We start from the raw sequence: 21,069 nt of genomic DNA on the forward strand, positions 1-21,069 counted from the left end.
AACCCAGTTTACTGTAAAGTGGCACCTGACGCAGGGGCAATTACGTGATTTGGATGTTTCCACCCACGAATACTTGGTGATGTTTATTCTTTTATTTGATTGTTCTGCGGTTTAATGCTGGTTGTGAGAGATTAGCTGTGAGCTAATTAATGGGATAGAACTACTGTAATATATAGAACTAGGTCCATCCATTTAGGTGCTTAATGTACATTTGCTTGGGGGATTGTCCAGTTGTGAAGTTATTTATTTGTAAGCAGCCCCCTGCCCAGAGACCCTTTTACACATTCATTTTTGCTTGGAAACAGACACATAAATGGTTGTGCAAAGAAATCAATCATAGCATTCAACAGAACAGTGCGTTGTCATTAGGAAAAGTTGTTTATATGCACAAAAAAAAAACAAATAAAACCCTCAAAAATGAGACTACCTCCCCTACAGAGCAGTAAAATAATAATAATAATAATAATAATAATAATAATAATAATTATTTAGATACACGCATGCTCCTGTTTTGCAGTGATTAGTCTAAAACCTTCATCGGTTGAGGTTCTCTGACATGATTGGTCAACCCTCCCCCCCTGAACACAAGAAGCATCCCAAAGGCAGCTCCAAAAGAAGTCTAATGTGTGATCGGTACTATCGCTGTGTCTACATCACTTGTACTGTTTCTATTCTCTTCTAAACATTACTGATCTCACATTATGCTCCAAATTCCCTTTTACTCTGCAGTGGCCAGACAGGGGCATCTAATCTCGTAATCTTTGTTTGCTTTATACAGAGGAAAGTATGTGCCCCATCCCCCTCCTTACCAATGTCTTCATAACACATGCCTGAAACTATTGTATTGTGAGATAATTATCACACATTAAGAAGACTGATAAGAGGATTCTGATAGGAGGTTAAGGGAAGTACAGGACAGAGACATCGAGAATGGCAGTCTACTAAAAGGTGACTTCTGCAGACAGACTTCGTAACCCCGTCATGAAAAAACTCTACGATAATTATGATTATAAATTCATCTCTCAATATTTCTATTAGAAAGCTACAAAAGTGAACTGAATTGAGAGAGGGCCTTAAAAAGGAAAGGAGAAATTATAAAAAAAGAGGTATTAAAAAATAGCGGCTAGTGGAATATTGGGTTGTGCCCCACTGAGGTATACCACGGCCCTCTCTTCAGTCCACCAACAATTACATTTGAAATTCCCATTACATAGTTACAGCACTTTCAGAGGTTAGTACATCAGAATGATACAGCAGCAGCATAACATAGAGGAAACAGGCCCAACTTAATTACAAATCACATCCCTTTTTCCAAAGGGACCATTTTATCCCTGAAAAACTGGCTATATCCTTTATCTCATGAAACGCATCTCACGTTTCTGCCGTGAATACTCACCCTTCGTGACCCTTGCATTTTATTACATTTTTGGCAACTATTTCAAATTGTTGTTTCATCAAGAAAATGTTATGTACTTGTTTGAACCTGCCCAACCCTTTACCAACCTAAAGCTGCAATGGTAGGGGCCATCATTCTGTATGAGCAAGACCTCTAAATCCATCTCCTCAGGGGCAGGCTGGGCTGGGGTGCAAGGTGGCATATACCCCCCGGACCGGTCCCATATTGGGCTACCTTGGGCCTTGTCACTGGGCCAGCTGTATTTTTTTCCTTTCAAAAAGGCTTCTGAGTCAAGTCTTGCCCCTCGAGCTGAAATCTGCCAGCCCTCCCCTGCATCTCCTTCCTCTCAATTGAAGAGAAAGCCATTTAAAAAGTGAGCAGGAAGAGATGAGACTGATAAAAAGATAAATAGCATAAGTATTAATAGAGAGTGACAGGTGTCAGTCACAGAATGGCTGCTCGCTGTGCTTCCAGATGACTCATGTCAGCTGCAATGAATATTACTAGATAAGCTGCACTTCAGCATGTAATTATAAGCTCTACATCAAATTACTGCAGTATATGTACGCACAGATCAGAGAGATTCATCAAAAATGACTTTGAAATCAGATAATTATGAATAAAGTGGAAACTTAATATCTCATTCCAAAATTTCTCTTTACAATGATTTATCTGTTTCATCAAATTAATCAGGAAATTGAATGCGTTTTGCCTTAACACCATTGCTGTGTCATTTGCAATCTTATTATGATGGTATATATAGGGAGTTATAGTAATCTTTCAGCAGGAGAATATGAATGTTCTAATTCAGCAGTAAAGATTCTTTTATAACAAACTGACCACAAACACGACCGGCAGACCCAACTAATATCTGCCTGGGTATGGCAGCGTGTGTGTATATCAGTCTACTACACTAACTGATGCTTATGCGATTAGATTGCTCCAACTCGGTACCTGACAAACAGATTCACCCAGTGCGTCATCCATAGGGTAGCCAAATTGGACACAGAATCGATCACTCGGCACTCGGGCAAGCATCCAGATCTGCCTAGGTATGGAAAGTTTATCCAATGAATTATGTAGTAGATAGAAAGTTTCCTTGACATGCTTGGGGGTAAATGTACCAAGCTGAGAGTTTTATTGCGGGTTTGAAAAGTGGAGATGTTGCCTATAGCAACCAATCAGATTCTAGCTATCAGTTTGTAGAATGTACTAAATTAATGATAGCTAGAATCTGATTGGTTTTTCAAACCCACCGGAAAACTCTCAGCTTGATACATTTACCTCTTGGAGTTCAAGTGATTGAGAAAAATAATGTATTCTGGTACTCTAGTAGAAAACAGAATACCTTCAATAAAGGATGAGGGAACATTTCCCCCCAAATCAATCCATCACCTAATTAGTTCCGTACATTCATCATTACTATTGATCAGCAAAAGTTGCACCTCTCTTACCAAAGAAATAAGGATCAGTAGGTCTAAGATGCCAGAAATGGGAATAACGCCATTTTGTGAGGAAATAAAAATGAAGTACTTAGCTCTTTTTTTTTTTTTTTTATTGCTTTTGTAAGAATGTCACAGAGACACCGAAGACTAGGTGAGAAAGAAGATGTTTCTGCTGTAAGTCTGCAAAATCCCAGCAGTGCAACTTGCCCTTACCGCAGGGCACAGCCGGTGATCATTTCCATCTGTAGCGGATTAGACTAATCTAAATTTGAAAAATGTAAAAATTATTAAAGATAAAAAAAAAATGTTCATGATAAAAAAAAAAAAAAAAAAGATCTTCTGTAGCAGTTAAAGTCTACAAAAGAGCAGGTGATAAAAACTCGAGCATGGCAACTTTTGTATACAAATTATACAATTTGTATACACCTATCCACTTTGTTGCACTTTTCAAATAATACATGAAATTGAATTAAAAATAATAAAATATGAGAGTCAATGGTGATGGTCCCACCAATGGTAATGCCAGGTTTAAATTTTTAGAACGCAACACACCTTATTTCTCATGCGCCAACTTGAATAAAAATGAAAAGTAAACATATTCAAGACATGATTTTCTGTGTTCATTGTCTGGACCACACACATTGATTTCATGCATGAAAAAAAATAATTAAAACTAGATGAAAATTACCACAGATATAAATGGACCCGAAATACGATTACTGTACACTCACACTCTACACATGTTAGAGGAGTTTCCTCCAGTATAATCTGTGAGAATCACCCTCTAGAACACCCTCCATTTGGTCAATTCAATAGTTTCCCATACTGATGGCTGGACCACTGCTATAATGCTGTAGGAGAGCTGAAGTATAAGACACGCTAGTATAACTGCCAGCATTCTCTTCAGTTCCAGCATTAGATCCCTCCCTCCAGCAGTGTGGTCCAGCAACTGTCGCCAATTACGGTACTGGGAGCCTACTGCGTGTTGGGCATACAGCATGAATGCCAAGGGAGGACCCACCACTGACATATTAGTATATCAATGAAGGAGGGTTGTGCAATATCAACAAAAAGTGAGGTAGGTGAGAATCAGAAAATACACAGAAATATACACATAAAACCATATAGCCAAAAACAAAGAAAGGACAAAAATGATAACAGGGAGTACCAATCACTTTACATACTATGGAGCATTTATGTGCAGCATTAGTCCAGAATATCAACAATCTTGCATCTTTTTCACACATTGTCTAAGTTGCCCAAGCACAAAATGGACAAGATCACTTCCAGTGTGACTGGGGCCTGGTAATGTGGTGGGGAAGATGGGCGCTCACACAGGCTAATTGTAGATTTAAAACAAAAAATTGAAATTTGTGTTTTTTGTGGGTCATTCCGATCAGCCTTTCCTCTGTGGTTTGGGGCCACATGGGTAGTAAGCGCAGTAAAATTCACTTCAAATGACAAAAATCACCACACTAAAAATGCAACACGCTGCACTGGTAAAACTATTTTCAAAAGACAAAACAAAACAAAAACTTATAAATAAGGACCATCTTACACATACAATGCTCATTTACACAGGAGTACCAATGCCTCACCACATTCAGCTCCGCAATGGAAGACAGCATTAGGGTTCCTGGAACCCTACATGATTACATATCATACAGTCACATGAAAAATATATCTGCACTCCCTGTCCTTTATCCATTGGAGTGGGAGCTGTCTGGAAGCCACGGAAGGGAAACCGTGGCACACACACGGTAATACATGCACAGGAATATGCCCTCTGGTTGATGTTCTTATGACATGAGGTACAAGTGTGCAAATCAGGCGGAGGAAGAAGTACGTGAACGCTGTGTGTTTTGTGACAAACTGAAATGTGGAGCAGCACGCCCGTGACTGGCAGTGTGTGGAAGAGGATATATATCAGTCACATAGAAAAACGTAAAAAATGCCCCTCATCCCAAACATTCTGCTGCCTGGGACAAGGTGCTCACTCTGCCTGCTGGCAGAAATACCCAATTATAATCCCACACCTTCACGGCACCGCCCTTGGGATGGAACATGACGTACACTTAACCCTTTCATGGTACCAATAGTAAATCATTTTATTTAATAGTAAGCACTGAAGCCAGCTCATTACACATGTCACAACGAATAGTTACAACCGTATATATCAACTGTTCATCGGTGAGACTGCAGAACAGGTCAGACAGAAACAGTGTTAGAGAATAAAAGATGTCTGATTAGAACGAAGATTCCAGGTAATTATTAGTATATAATGTATGCAGCAACTCGTGTCAAGTCCAACTCCAGTAATCTCTTCTGGCATTAACACTGCATTCTCTACGCCTGTGAACTTTTACATGGGATTGGTTGGTAGTTTGGGAGTATAATGAACTTTACAACCTGGTAATAACAATATAAGTCGGCTTTAATGTCACATGCTCCTAAACCGTGACAACCACTGATTTACAGATAAAGATTCAGACAAAAGGAGGACAGAGGCATTTTGCCTATTACTAGATTATAAGAATTCAGCAAACCACACTGAGCATACCAACTATGTTTCTTGTGATAAGAATTTTGGAATAACTGTACAATTCAATGTTCTCAGATAATGATATCTTACTATAATCACAGACCATTCTCCATGGAAATTACTGATAATGCAGCCTATCAATGTACTCAGAACCAGTGCAATTTCTAAGAATGCAGCTCATCAATCCCCTAAGAAACGTCGACACAAGTACCTCACTGCTTCCACGTGAATTAATATACTGCATGGTCAATCATTAAATTGACTGGGAGCCATCAATTCTTTTGGTACCTCAGCAACATCATGGCTCCTAGCCAGTTTATCATTTGCAACCAGTATTTTCAAGAATCATGGTTCAGTACACAAAATGGCTGCCCAATGTGTGTGCAGATGGCAGGCAAAGTCTAAACACTTAATGACTAGAGGGTGTCGACGTTCCATCTGTCCCCTCCCCGACCAGACACTTGCATTTTAGTAATGGGGCCACAGAGGTACAACAGTCTCTTGATTCATGTTCTTCTCAGCAATGTTACATCACTTCTAATGGTGATCTAATGATAGCTTACTACTAGACTGAGAGGCAGAAGACATAGATAGTCTCTCGCTCCTGCCCCAATACAGCCAGGTCTGCTGTGAGAAAGGTATTGCAGTGTTACAGGGATCCACGACAACCCCAATTCAGCAACATCAGGTCAGGTGCTACCACTAGGCAACCTATGGCACCAAGGTTTAGAAGGTGCATAAACACTCAAGAGTGGCATAACGCTACTTATTCTGTTTCTAATGTGATGTATACAGTGGCCGGCTAGCAAGAAGTTTAAAGACAATTTCACTGTAATTTTGTGTCTTAAGAAAATTGCCCGTGTTTAGTAACTGTTTGGAGGAGATCATCCTCTAAGATCTGGGTACTTAGTTCAGTTATGTATTAGTGTTTTCGTCCTTTTGCTGGGCGCCTATTTATGTAACCTCTATTCTCATTCATGGACGATCTCTAGGATTATTACATTATTATTACACTAAAAAACAAAAAAAAACAAAACCAAAAGGCAAAGCTACTGTGAGCAATGAATTTTTGTAATAAAGTCATCTTCTGATTTGTATGTATGTACAGAAAACTTAGGGCTAGATTTACTAAGCTGTGGGTTTGAAAAAGTGGGGATGTTGCCTATAGCAACCAATCAGATTCTAGCTTGCATTTATTTAGTACCTTCATAAAATGATAGCTAGAATCTGATTGGTTGCTATAGGCAACATCCCCACTTTTTCAAACCGCAGCTTAGTAAATCTAGCCCTTGGTTGGACCTTGGTGACACGATTTGTATCATTATGACACATCCCGGCACACGTTGCAGGCCGCTTGGTGTTCTTCGGGGAGAATCGCCTGCTCCCTTGGGAGGTCTTCAAATAATCAGGCTCCAATGTCGCAATAAGGGACTAGCTCCTAGTTCTGCGTGTTGAAAAGCGGATCCCTGTCTAATTTGTCTAAATTAGACACCGATCCCAATGTTTGCGGTTCATGCCCATCGATAGAATTAACCTGTGTGCCCCGCTTTAGAAAAAAAACATGTTCATTTTTATACTGCACCTTGAAGTAATGTAGCAAAGTCTGGTCACCAAACCTCTGGTATTGAAATGGTTAGAAGAATACATCCCTGCTACACAGAATTATTCCATAATAGACAAGCTTTTAAAATATTTTCCATTTGTACAAACAGGTTTGCTAGTCTGTACCAAATAAAATAAAATGTAAAAAAAAAATCTGTAGTCAACACTAATTACATGGCTCTCAAGCATCTCTAAATTCTTAAGGCCAAGCGTCCCCTCACATTTAAATGCTTCCCATGTAGAAATCTCTTCCTAATCTTTGTAGCTGAGAAGGCTGTGAAGCATAGGCTCATAAACCTGCACAAGTGTAAATTAACTTACAGTATTCCGTCCAAGAACAATCACCAGCCAATTTATTCTCTGCAATACCTTAATCATTCTTCTGTGCTAGTGCCGTAAACTTCTACTTTAATCTTAATAAAACAGCATTAAGCAGGGCAAGGTATTGCTATAGATTTCCTGAGTTTTGAAGAATATGAAGCTCAGATCAATAGCTCAAGCAAGAAAAGATAATGGCTGTTTAGGTTTATTATGTGGTAAATAATTGCGTGCAGCTTCCATCCATCATGTACCAATTGCCTTTGAAGTGTAAAATACTGTTTTGTTAATACATTTGGTCGTTTATGATTAAGTTATCGGAGAACAATTACAAACTAGTCAAATCAAAACCACTAATATAAGTATACCAGTCATCTACATACAGAAAAGGCAGCCATTTTGTGGATTGAAGCAATATCCATGACATACCTGCCTACTCTCCCAGAATGTCCAGGTGACTTCTGAATTTCGGGAAGTCTCCCAGACTCTGGGAAGAGCAGACCTCCCTCCTGGATCCCACTCACTTCATTATTGAAGTGGGCGGAGCTTAATGACGTGATTTGCATCATCATAGCCCCACCACCCACAACTGTGGAATGCGGCATTACGCAACAGGGGGCGGGACCACAGTGACGCAATCGCATTGGGGTTGACCTAGCCGAGGCGTGGTCATGTCACCCAAAATGTCGCTGCCATGCCTCCATTTTGGAGGGCCGTTGCAGTATCTGGATTTATAAAACTATTACCCGTATTTCCCCAAGTATAAGACGCACCTGTGTAAATCATGTGAAAAAATTGAGGATAATGTTTATAGTCTTTTGCAGATTAATTGGTGACCTCAAAAAACATTATCCTCAATTTTTTCACAGAGTAATTGTGCAGCGGGTACAGAGAGGAGAGACGGAGTTCCAACGCTATTGCCAATTGTGCTTTACCCTGTCAGATGCTTCCTCTGTCCAGTAAAGTCTTCTTTCTTCTGTCCATTCTGATCCTGATGCTGGAAAGTCGCTTACCGTCCTCTTTGCGATGACCGGATATCCAATCAGGACTTTGACAAGGTCCTGATTGGAAAAACGTCAAATGCAGAAACCGGAAGTGTGCGTTCCAACTGAGGTTCACGCACCACATCCGGTCATAGCGAAGAGGACGGTAAGCGACTTTCCAGCATCAGGATCAGAACAGACAGAAGAAAGAAGACTTTACCGGACAGAGGAAGCATCTGACAGGGTTAGCGCTACTACCCCGTATAAGACGCACCCAGTTTTTAGACCCAAAATTTTGGGGAAAAAGGTGCGTCTTATACATGGGGAAATATGGTATGTTGGAAGGCATGCTATACAATTTTATTTACCATGTTAGCATCTTTATTTTTATTTAAACAAAACCCCCACAAGATTAAACCTAATATACAAGTAGGGTTTATTTGAAGAGCTATTAATAATAGTCAGAAATATGTATGCAAAAGTAGGTGGAGCTTATCAAGATATATTCAGATAAGATTGTGAATAGGGGAAGATATTTTCCAACACACAGCTCACTTCCTGTCAGTATTGAAGAAAATTGCAGTTAGCATTTTTAGCCTCTTTTCGCAATTGGCTGAAAACAGAATATGTTGCACTGAACTGCAAATCAAACGTAGATAGAATGTCAAACATAGGTACCATTAGTTAAATGGGAAAACTTGTATTTTCAGTTTAATGGTCCTTTCAGTATAATAAAAAAAGGCTCTTCAGTTATACATTACATCAATACAACTGCTTGTGTCAGTATTTGTAAAGCATACATAGGTAACCTGTGGTTCTTCAGTTGTTAAGGAACTACAAGATCCAGCATGCTTATCGGGCATGACATGCTGGAGCTTTATGTTCCCCACAGGTTGCCTAAGCTTTGTGTAAGAGATCAGAAGGAGTCCATTTCAGTTGCTGCCTTAGGCTAGGTACACACTACAGGTTTTTCAGCCGACTATTGGGTCAACTGAGCGATAAATGACGGTTCGGGCCAATATCGCATTAGTATGTATACATAAATGATGAACGATAGTCGTTTCAAAGCACCAATCGTCATTTGACTTGATTGTTCAGCAGAACTATAAATATCATTCCAATCCTGCAGTGTGTATGCACTCACGATCAGGATCTCCATAGCGTTTACAAAGTCATAATCTTTTCAGCAGACGGTTATGACAGATGAAGAGCACAGATCTGGTAAATCCTTTAAAACATGTATAGTGTGTACGCATGAATCAGAATGCTGATCGGGACTTTTTTTCTTTCAGTCAGTCGTTGGTACAATGGTTGTAGAGAACACATTGGTCGGAGAGTTCTGTAGTGTGTACCCAGCAGGATCATTAGGACCACTTCTGTTTATAGCCCACAAGCCAACTTCTGGTCAGCACATACAAGCAAGAAAATCCAAGGGACATACTAGTGTGTGCAGAAAATAAATCATAATATTTTCATATAGAACATATAACTCTTCCATACTTGGAGTAATTGAATCCCTTGGAAACGCAAGTTATTTTGGATAGCCTTTTTCATAATTGGTTTACTGTTCCCCTGGCCCCTGTTCTTCACCAGAAATGTAGATGTGGAGCAGATAATCAGCAGTAACATCCGAGCTCTGCTTCACAAGTTATATTGAGGGTAGTTAAGGCCACAATGGCAGAAAATGACTCATTATAACAAAAATGATAAACAGCATGTGTAATGCTCTCTCACATGCAGCTCGAGCTTCTTCACACAAAGCCGCAAAGCACAAACACAATATCCATTTACATATATTGTTGTTTTGTGTGGATCGGGAAGATTCAGCTTTAATATAAACCCTCTTACTTCACTTCTTTCATATACAGATACTTCCAGACGTATATAAACATTATGTTCCAAAAGGCTTTGCATATGCTGAATTTTGGTAAAGTCAGAAACTACCACACCATACAGAATAATACACATCGCCAGTGGTTTAGTATTACAAAACCGCCACATTTACTGTAGGGCGGTTTGAGGCTGCGATGTAAAATGCCTGGCGATGTCTGGAGGGTTGAAAACAGCCAAACCGCCATTAAAACAGCCAGGAAAGACAGGTTTTTCTATACCTGCTTCTGATTGTCTTCATAGCTCAAATATGCGGTTGGAGCAGATCATAAAATGAGGGACTACGGACATAAATTATGGGGGTAATCATTACTTATTAAGTGGCAAAAATAATTTATAATTAACATATGTGAGCAAATTTTATTTTTCATTATATTAAAGTGACAATATTATTGTATTATAGCATGGGGGCACTATGTAGTGCCACATGTGTGCATCATAAATAATTATTGCTCCCATTAGCAATCCAATAGTATTGTCCAATTAATATAATTATATATTCCCATTTTTCCCCATAATACAATAATATTGTCCCCATAATATAATGAATAAAATAAAATGTAACCCCATAAGGTAATTATAAATATATTTTGCCCCAAATCAATACATAATGATTGCTCCCATAATTTATATGTCAATAGTGCCTCCTCTTATGTTCTATATGGTCAGATAGCTCAAGCAGCAGTTTGAGCAATCTCACCTCTCATAACCACCTCTTTTATTCTGCTCCTGCAAACTATTTCTGACAAGAACGATACTATCTGTTCTTCCTCATTTGCCCCACTGGTTGTAATACAGCTATGGTTGGAATGTTGTTGTCGGACACTGTCTATTCTATGACACCTCTCAACACATAATGATTAAACTGTATTAACAGTAGAAATAATAATAATAATAATCTGTGCACACTTAGAAGCAACTTACGCTGAGTACACAATACAGATTTTTCAGCCGATTATCGGGCCAAACACCCGTAAACTGACCGTTGGCCAGATATTGCAGTAATGTGTACACTTACACGATGACCGATAGTCGCTCCAAAGCACCCATTGACGGTTCATTTGGTTGGTCGGTAAACCTAAAAATCTCTTTCCAATCACCTTCTGATCCTGCAGTGTGTATGCACTCATGACCACAATCTCCATAGAGTTTACAAAGTCATTGGGGTATATTTACTAAACTGCAGGTTTGAAAAAAATGGAGATGTTGCCTATAGCAACCAATCAGATTCTAGTTATCATTTGTTTAGTACATTCTACTAGAATCTGATTGGCTACTATAAGCAATATCTCCACTTTTTCAATCCCGCAGTTAAGTAAATATACCCCATGATCTTTTCAGCCGATGCCGGCAATGAACAACGGCTGCTGTTCCGGTGAATAAATGAAGAAAGTGCTGTAGGTGGAAAAATTCATCCGTTCGTTCTGAGACTGGATATTTCGTTTCAGAGTCATAGAGGGTAACGAAATTTATAAAGACAATGAATGAATATTTTTATGTTATTCTCTAAACGGCTAGAGGAACAGATGAAGAGCACAGATCTGAAGGTAAATCGTGTATAGTGTGTACACATGAATCACTCGACCGATCGGAGCTTCAGTCGTAGGTATAATCGTAGTAGATAACAGATTGGTCGGAATCTGTAGTGTGTACTTAGCCTTACTGTCAAAACTCTACACTAAAAATGAAGGAATGGACATAAGAGAGGAGTGTTCGGCTTGGGGCATTCATGTGAGATTATCATTTGTTTGCAGTGTCATTCTTGCAGATTCTCATCTAGGTTAAACCCAAGGGCAACACATCACTCAGCTCCTTAATATCTAAAGTGATAGAAACCTGCTGTCAAGTATTTCAAACATGAAAAGCTCTCCTGCTGCCTACAGTGTCGTAGTTAAAGAAAGTAATCACCAATAGGAGCATCAAGACCTTTAACAGTATTTAATGAAGACTGAATGGAGTAAGAGTAACCTACACCTTCTGAGCAGTGAGCCTGTGCATGACTAAACAGGAATATTTAGTTTTCAGCTTTATTTAAAATGTAATGCCCTATCTATAGAACATAAAGGGGAAACAGCTTTAAACGCAGAAAATAAAATATCACATTAAATCCTGCTGCTCCAAATATCACAATATTTACAGTTTGCTCAAATCCTGACTATGAGACATGAGCTGAATTTCTGAATTTCAGAGAAGAATGTAGAGAACAAAATTAGTAGTTTTGATAGTTTCTATAATTTACAAAACAATGGAGGTAACATAAGTTATGTTTACCACAACGATTTAGCATTGTTTCTGCCATGAAGTCTCTAAATACTGAATCAGAAATAGTCTAAAGAGACATTTTATCTGGGTCTGTCACATTAAACTAATAGGATGTATAAGTAGTGGCTGGAGCCCAATTCCTCATCACCCTGCTGTTGTACCTCTCCTAAGGCTCATCCTCGCTATATAGCCTCCTCCTGCTTTCTCACTCACTCTTATACTCAGGGTTTAGAGGGGGCGGAGCAATAAACATATGCTACATTTCATAGCACCATAGTTTCTTCTCATTGGTGGACAGAGAAGAAGAGAGGTGTGTACCAATATAAAAGGCGGCAGCGTGTGCAGGTCGCACTCTCCTGCTGTCCCTTTTGTCCCTGCTGGCACTTTTCTTACATTACATAATAGAAGCAGCGAGTAGAGATGAAGTCGGATGTAGGAGCCCTACGAGTGACCATTTTTGTATAAACTGCATAATTGGTGCCACTATGTATCTAATGTAGTGAACTGCAGCAAATAGGACATACTTGCCAACTCTGCCGGAATGTCCAGGAGACTCCCGCATTTTGCGAGAGTCTCACGGTCTCCCGGGAGAGTGTGGCAATCTCCCGCATCTGGCAGAATTCTGCCCACTTCCTAGTGAAGTGGGCAGAATTAGGTCCAAAACGCTGCGATTAACTGGGAATCGCGGCGTTTGGCCCTACCCCTACTGTCAAATGACGCCCGCCTTCCCCGGCAGGCTCCCGGAGCAAGTCTTCAGCAAGTTGGCAAGTATGAAATAGGATAAAGTTCTGACTATGATCTGTTGTAACTTAATTGATAAATCTTCAGGTGAATTCTGCAAGTCACAAGGCTTTTTAGAAAAAATAAAAAAAATTATCCTAATATAGGTTGTTTATACCAGAAGGCAGGAAGAAGTTAGTAACAATGATTTGCACATATTATCATCATCAATTGCAGGAAACATATGTGGCCGTCTCTTTCATTAAACTTTTATTCTTCCATTATAAATGACAGTGGACAATAGCAAAGTCACTTCTGCGGTTTTTATTGCATTTAAAGATGGCAAGGTGTTTATGAATGCATTTAACGTGCGTTTATAAGGGAGTTCTTAACACATACGTCTATTGCAAAACAGGAAGTTGTCATCTTTTTGAAGCCACAGGTATGTGGAGATGCCTTTATCCATGCTTCTTAGCCATATATCTCATTGCATTTACATGCTCCCATTGAGATCCTGTTTATAGATCATATATATATATGAACAATACACTCAATAAATTATATAAATTGCTGTATTGATCTAGGAAAAGTGTAACTGTCTCCTACACAGCGTGAACGCAGCCATATGGTAGATCGTGTTTCATGCCTCAGCAACCTCACTATTCCCCAGAATGTTGGTGAAGCCCACAAACACGGCTGCCTCCCCAGGGTGTAGGCAACGGGTCCATTTTAATGGGAAAGAGATCTACTTTAATGCTGCACAGCAGAAATGAATGGTGTATTAGGCCTAATGCATAATTTTCGAGAGTCTGAAAGCAACAGGCAGCTCTGTAACCTAACCATCCATTTGCAGATAGTTATTCTGAGCTGACCTTCTGTCTGTTATGTGACTGGTGATGCTTTCCTTCTCAAAGAATGGACCTGTACATGACATACAGAGGATTAAACTGATTGAGATGCAATTTGCCTAGCAACCATTCATTAAGCAGGGTTCACAAGCAGGCCAGCAATCCAATCCACCTTCTTATCGGCTTACTGAAAAGATAACCGTCTCCAGCAAGCCCTTTACGTTTGATATGAGCCATATTGCCAAACATTTTCAACAATCCTACGCAGAGTAAACTGCCCACCATTTATTGCCCCATGCAGGTACAGAGATGTCACTCTTCTGAACAATAGTCACCTTGACAACATCTCCTGCACCGTGTATGTTGCCACAGGTGAAAACTGAGGCCGGATTTTATTCAGAATCACTGTAAAGCAGGGGTTGTTAATCCTACAGCATGCACTAATATTCAATAACATAAGCTAAAATGTCAGAGACAGCAAAGCTCATGTTAGAGCATTATAGAAGATGCTCAAACACTTCAAGCACTTTGGGAGGGTTTATCCTGGACCTTGTTAGATGTACGGACCCTTCCCTGTAAACACATCCAATCAGGAGCTGGCTGTGTTTTGAGTCAGTACTAGCAGTCCCAGCGATATCTGCAGATGCACCCAATACAAGAGAGTACCCGGGACAGTAACATCAGTAAAATGGTATGGGGTACCCGTGTACAAATATGAAAAAAGCTGGGGGACTATGTAAACACCCATCCTATCAAAAGGTGGAAATCACTAAAGGAAACACGAAAAAAATCAAATAAATAACCAGAAGGAAAAAAATGACGTTTATTTATATAGCCTCAGCATACATCGCGATACTTTACAATTGGCAACAAACTTAGTAATAAAGCAAGACTGGGTATAACAAACAGAGAAAAACTTACTAAGTCTAGAAGAAAATACATGAGGGTTTAAAGCCCCAGATTGGAATGGGAACATGTGCTTAGTGGGGCTATATGATCCGGAAACACAGTAATGTTGGTTTGGATGTCAGTAAATGTGGCCGGACACCGCTCCATGTGGTCAGGGTGGCCTCTGCAGCACCGGACAGGTTAATGTCCAACGCTACAGTGCCACAAAGATCAAACTGCGATGCTATGAGCAGTGTGTAGGAAACACTGAAAGGCCAATATATTGAAATGGATTTTATAAAATACATTTTTTTAAAGGGTTAAACTAAAATATGTCACTGCAGGACAGGGACCGATTACTGGGACTGCGACACTGAACAAGGTAAGTCCTGAAGCTGCATGCAGCATATGCAAGAATTAAAACCCTACACCTTATTAGAGTAAACCTTATCCACGATGATACCACTCACACTAATGCACCCTCATAATTGTCCCAATCTCCACTCTGAACCACACTCATTCAGCTGTACCCTCCGTATACTTTGTTTTTATGTCTGCATTTATTTAGTCTACCTTGTACGTCCCAGTTATATGCATGTATGCATGTTTTCCGTACTGTACTGCGCTGCTGAGCACTGTGGCTCCTTACAAATCCACAATAATAGTTAGAAGTTTAATGTGCTTAAATGTATATATAATACATTCTGCCTTTACTTTGCCTGGTAGTCCAGTGGATGCGAGTCCCCTCTGTCCGTGTATCACCCACCACTCTGGTTCCTGATCAGGGTGACTGGAGAGCTGTAGGGCCGAAATGTCCATGTGGGTCTAGATGGAAATTAGGAGCAGCCTCTGGGTCAAGCACCCACGCAGAAGAGGCGTCACTGCACACGTGTCACTCCTATATAACCCCATGCTTGCTCCGTAGAGCAGGGGACTCGCACGTTAGAACGGCACCCACCAAATTGCCCCGATTGTAAAAATACAGTGTCCACCTAAGCAACAATACCTGAAGGCTGTATAGATTGTTTTCTGGAAATCTTATCCCTGTCTGCTGTGAGTTAGTTCTATAAGCGGTTTGCCGTACTAAAAGGGGATAGAGTGAATATTGTGGAGTACTCACCAAAGTAGGACGGGTTCCAGGCCAAGTGATCTGTGATGAGGAGGACCCCCAGCCAGTGGATATCAGTGTCCCTGGGTAGCAGAGGATAAAAGGGTGAGTAAAAAAATAAATAAGTAAATAATAATAATATATTCAAACAAGCTTATTTTATATGTTCAGGAAAAGATAAATAAATATGGCAACAGTTGCGTTAAATAATTGGGAAATCGTATATAATAATTTAAAAGGGAAATTCTACCCCATGTAAAATCAGGGTTTATTCTTACTTTGAACTGAATGGTTCCCAGGAAATATTTTTTTCCTCCATATCTCTGTATCAATACAACTGAGAGCTGCCATATAAAGTATAACTATGTATAGACCGTACAATGCCAAGTGCCCAAAGAATGAGGTTTGCATGGCATATCCGTAACAACGTTTGAATGAAACACCTCTCAGTCATGGGAGTATTATTGTTTTATCCTGCAACTATTGTTTTCACTAGAAGTATTCTTTACAGCTTTGCAAATGTGGGCATGAAAGTATAATCAGTAGCAAGAAATGAAATGGTATCGTGCTAGGTAGGAAGACAACTAAACAGAGGAAAGCAATCAGTGATTGTTCTCAATTTTATTACACTCCAGACCAATTCAGGTAGAGGTAATTCAAATTACAATAGAATACAAGCCTCCACATAGCTGCAAATGATCCCTACCTGTAAGCGCAAATGCTTATTTTCACAAATGGGTGAAAATTTCAGTTTGATTTCCTTTTAAGACCTAGTTTTAACCACCAGAGAAGGAAGTATAAAGAGGACTGTCAGCATTCATACTATACAGCCCCTATAGCAGGAAAACAAAATCAGATTGCACCTTTCCTGAAATACTTGTTCCCATCTCAGCAATAACGTTCCCTAAAGATTTAAAGAAAACTGGTTTGTAGATGTAAATCTAAATGAACAAGGGTTACAATATTTGAATATGGCCTTGGACATTAATAAAGCACTAAAAATATACATTTTTGTTAAACCATTTAATTTTAAAAAGTGTATCGTTTATCACAACATTGGAGGCAGCCATTTTGTGTGCTAAATCTACGTTAAGCCTATCAATTCACTGGTAACTAGCGGTATTGCAAATATAAGACCCTAGCCTTAAGCTGGGTACAAACTACAGAATTTTCCACCAACTTTTTATGCCAATCGATTTTACATCCGTTCGCTCGGTCCATTGACTGCATACACACTAGCCTTGTTTCAAACGATAAAGGGAAGAGAGGCCGTTCCAGTAACGGCTTTTTACAGCCATGTTGTCGTGAGCAATGATGTTAATTTCGTACACACTGAAGCAACATTTGTGGGGCATGTAACGATACGATATACCTAAAACATTAGCATAAAGGGGCAGAGCTTTCACTATAGTTAACACCCAAAGCCGGAACACTGTCTCTTCATTCACTCCTATAAAATAGAAGTTTATTACCATACATAAAATTTAGAAAAAACATTAAAACTTGTAAAGTGCAATGCAATAATTATTCTCTAATAATAAAATTCCTTTTATATGTAATGGTCCTGTACGGGTTAAAGTTACAGCCCAAAATCTCCATACACAAGGTTATTATACACGAATAGGCATCACCCACAATGCTCCATTCTCTGCGGGCATCACCGAGAAGATGGGGGGTGAGGAGAAGATGTCAGTGGGGGTTGCAGGTGAGGAGAAGGTGTCAGTGGGGGTTGCGGGTGAGGAGAAGGTGTCAGTGGGGGTTGCGGGTGAGGAGAAGGTGTCAGTGGGGGTTGCCGCTATGGAGATGAAGACAGAGTCAGAGATGGTGCTGGAAGGGCCAAAAAATGTTGAAAAAGTTAAGGTGGGGGATGGAGATGCTCAAGAAGAGCAAAGAGCAAATCTAATGAGCCCAAGAGAGGTGGAGATGATGGTCAAAGTACTGGACCAGGACGACTATGACATTAAAAAAAAGTGAGTAGCACGTGTAGTGTACCTGTTTGAAGGACTTTATGTATTTCATTCTAGTTTCACATGACAATGCAAACGCCTGATTTGTAACAATTTTTTGGGGTCCGAACGAAGAATTAACGATGAGAAGGCCAGTTTAGATACCACTGATACCACTAATGTAACACCTGTTATCAAACAAGAAAAATTTGATGTTGAATACCAAGATATGAAAGAAGTTATACACGAAGGTATTTCAGTGAACATGTGTAGACAACTAAATGCTTTGGGCACATGCCTGTACCATTATAATAATCAAAATGGCGCCTGTTTTCCAGAATATATGGAGGTTAAGCCCGCTATTATTGCGATTGTGCCAGAGGGCCCACAATATAAACTGATCTCGAGCAGTGTTCAAGGTGAGCAAATGAGTCTATTTATGGTGTTGGAGATAGATTAATGATATTACAGAAGTTTAATGGTAAACATTTTTAATTTCCTAGTTTCATAGGTAAAGAAATCAAAGGGAATATATACCCAAGCGACATCAAGAAAAAAATTAAAACCCTTGAGAAATTTTTTGTTGAAATGTGTATGCTGTTTGGAACAGTTCTGCCACAAACCAGTAGCACCTTTAAAGTGTAATACAATTTTTTTCACTTGTCATATTCTCCAATAAAATTTTTGGTGCTTTTTCCTGCAATAAAACTATTGCATCAACACTGTGTGATATATTCTGGGTATTTTACAAATATTCGTTAATAAAGGTTAAGGTGACTTTATAAGTTTAATAGTTTATAAACGTTTACGTTTATAAAGGGTAAATATGAATAGGTTCCCAATATAGATGCAAAGGGTAATAACATACGTGCTTTATACAAGTGTAATGGTCTGCAACCAGACAGGTGCAATACACATCTGACGTGCGGATACCGCACCATGTGGGACTGGTACAGGCATCACAAATTTACATACATCCCCACCCCCCAAAAGGAGCCCCCGGTCAAGGAGATTGGAACGAAAATATTGAACGGTACCGACCAACAAAATGAGGCGACAATCGTCCATTTGGGCAGACTTTCGACCATCGTGTCACTACACACACTGACCAGACTTTCGAACGAGCGGTCGTATGTCGGCTGGTTGAGCCGATTATTGGACGAAAGCCCTGTAGTGTGTACCCAGCTTTAGTAAAAGGAGGTTAGTTTGTTTTAAATTGGACCGGTCCTATATATCCCTAAACAGATATCTGAACAGGTCACATAGATTACATTAACCACTTGTTATTGTTACCAAGGGCGGACCGAGACTTTATTTATTTATTTTTATTTGGGGGGGATTTAGCATAGTCACACCCCACCTCCATTCTGATTGGCCCCGCTCCTCCTCCGTTTTGATCAACGTCTTGGCTGCAGTTTAGTGGTATGCTTGTGATGCTGGGGGGGGGGGGGGGGGGGAGGGCAATTACAGAGAACGTTAGGGGGCAATGTCTGAAAAATGCAGTGCATGATGTATAGTGGAGGGTGTTACATCCCCAGATGATGGTCTTATGTCCTATGCATGTATTTTATGGATTTTATATGAAATTCTATATCCAGGTTTGCAAAAACATGTGTTCGTAATTATACATTGCAATTATGCTGTAACAAAAGGATGCACCATTTACGTAGGATTTTACTAAACTGCATGTCAGGTACGTGTTAGATTAGCATTGCTTGACATTACTATTTCATTTCTTCTTTGTCAGTGGGTTGAACGTTATTTATTTTTTCTAAACAATAGCATGCATTAACATTTCTGATTCAATAGTACATCAATAACTACTTCTAAATCATTCCAGCCATTTGTTCTAGAAATGCCTGTTTTTCTTTTCATCTTTGTCTTTTGTGAGTTTCTATGCAAATTAGAAGGGGAGCCTTGAGATTTAGCAGATGTTTTATTAATTTAAGAAACCAGTTGCACACGATGCTTTCAGAGACAACATTCACAATGCGTCTGGTGACAACAGTGGGCAGTGCATGGTTATCGAGTACTTGAGTGACGGACTAAGCTGGCACGCACAGAAAGATGCAATTTGACCTTTAGGGAAAAACCCACCAAAAATGAAATGAAAAAAAAAAAAAAAAACTTAGGAGAGAAGAACGAAAAATAAATGTACTGGTTTTAAAGTTTTACATATATCACAGTAGATTTAAGATCCACCTACACAGCGAGAACATGATGCAGGGAGTAAGGGAGGGGGGCAAACCACGGTGGCTTAGTGTTAGCACTTCTGCCTTACAGCACTGGGGTCATGAGTTCAATTCCCGACCATGGCGTGGAGTTTTGTATGTTCTCCCCGTGTCTGCGTGGGTTTCCAACGGTTGCTCCGGTTTCCCCCCACACTCCAAAAACATACTGGTAGGTTAATTGGCTGCTATCAAAATTGACCCTAGTCTCTCTCTCTCTCCGTTGTGTGTGTGTGTGTGTGTGTGTGTGTGTGTGTGTGTGTGTTATGGAATTTAGACTGTAAGCTCCAATCGGGCAGGGACTGATGTGAGCGAGTTCTCTGTACAGTGCTGCGGAATTAGTGGCACTATATAAATAAATGGTGATGATGATGATTCATCCCCAATTAGTGACTTCCCTCTAAAGCAGCCAGTAAGGACAATTTCAGGCAAAATGAGATGCACTCTACTAGGGAGTATTATCAAAGTAACAACTGTAGACTGGTAATGGGTTTAAGAACTACCTGGGTTTTTACATATTTTATTTATTTGTGTTTGTTACCCGAGTGAGTGCACTCAGGCAACATAGCAAAGTTAAACCCATGGCAATTCTTGGCCTACATTTATATTGATAGACCCTTATTTCACCATTTGCAGAGGCTTATAGTTGTATGTACTTTTAATGAGTAACATACAGGACTAGCCCTCCAAACACTATGAAAAAACACTCCCACATTTCACTTGCGCTTGGTTAAGCAGTTAAAGAAGTCAGTAGACGCAGACAATGCAGATTTCCATTTCAATGCCAGGATAGGAACTATTTTAAACAGCAGATGCACAGGCAATTGGTACTTCTAAATGGGTTAAGAGGTGAAGAAGTCTATTCAGTAAAAGATTCCAGTAGCCTGGCACTG

At 39.8% G+C, this 21,069-nt stretch overlaps 1 protein-coding gene across 2 annotated transcripts in view; it reads right to left on the minus strand.

The window, feature by feature from the left end:
• FAM222B (family with sequence similarity 222 member B) overlaps positions 1-21,069 on the minus strand; it is a 91,480-nt gene that overhangs the window by 43,532 nt on the left and 26,879 nt on the right. For both annotated transcript variants that reach the window (XM_075196829.1, XM_075196831.1), the window contains exon 2: positions 16,015-16,085. The gene's annotated coding sequence lies outside the window, so the exon portion shown is untranslated. The remainder of the gene's footprint in view (positions 1-16,014; positions 16,086-21,069) is intronic.

Source organism: Mixophyes fleayi, chromosome 2 (genome assembly GCF_038048845.1).
Source record: "Mixophyes fleayi isolate aMixFle1 chromosome 2, aMixFle1.hap1, whole genome shotgun sequence".
Lineage (NCBI taxonomy): Eukaryota > Metazoa > Chordata > Amphibia > Anura > Limnodynastidae > Mixophyes > Mixophyes fleayi.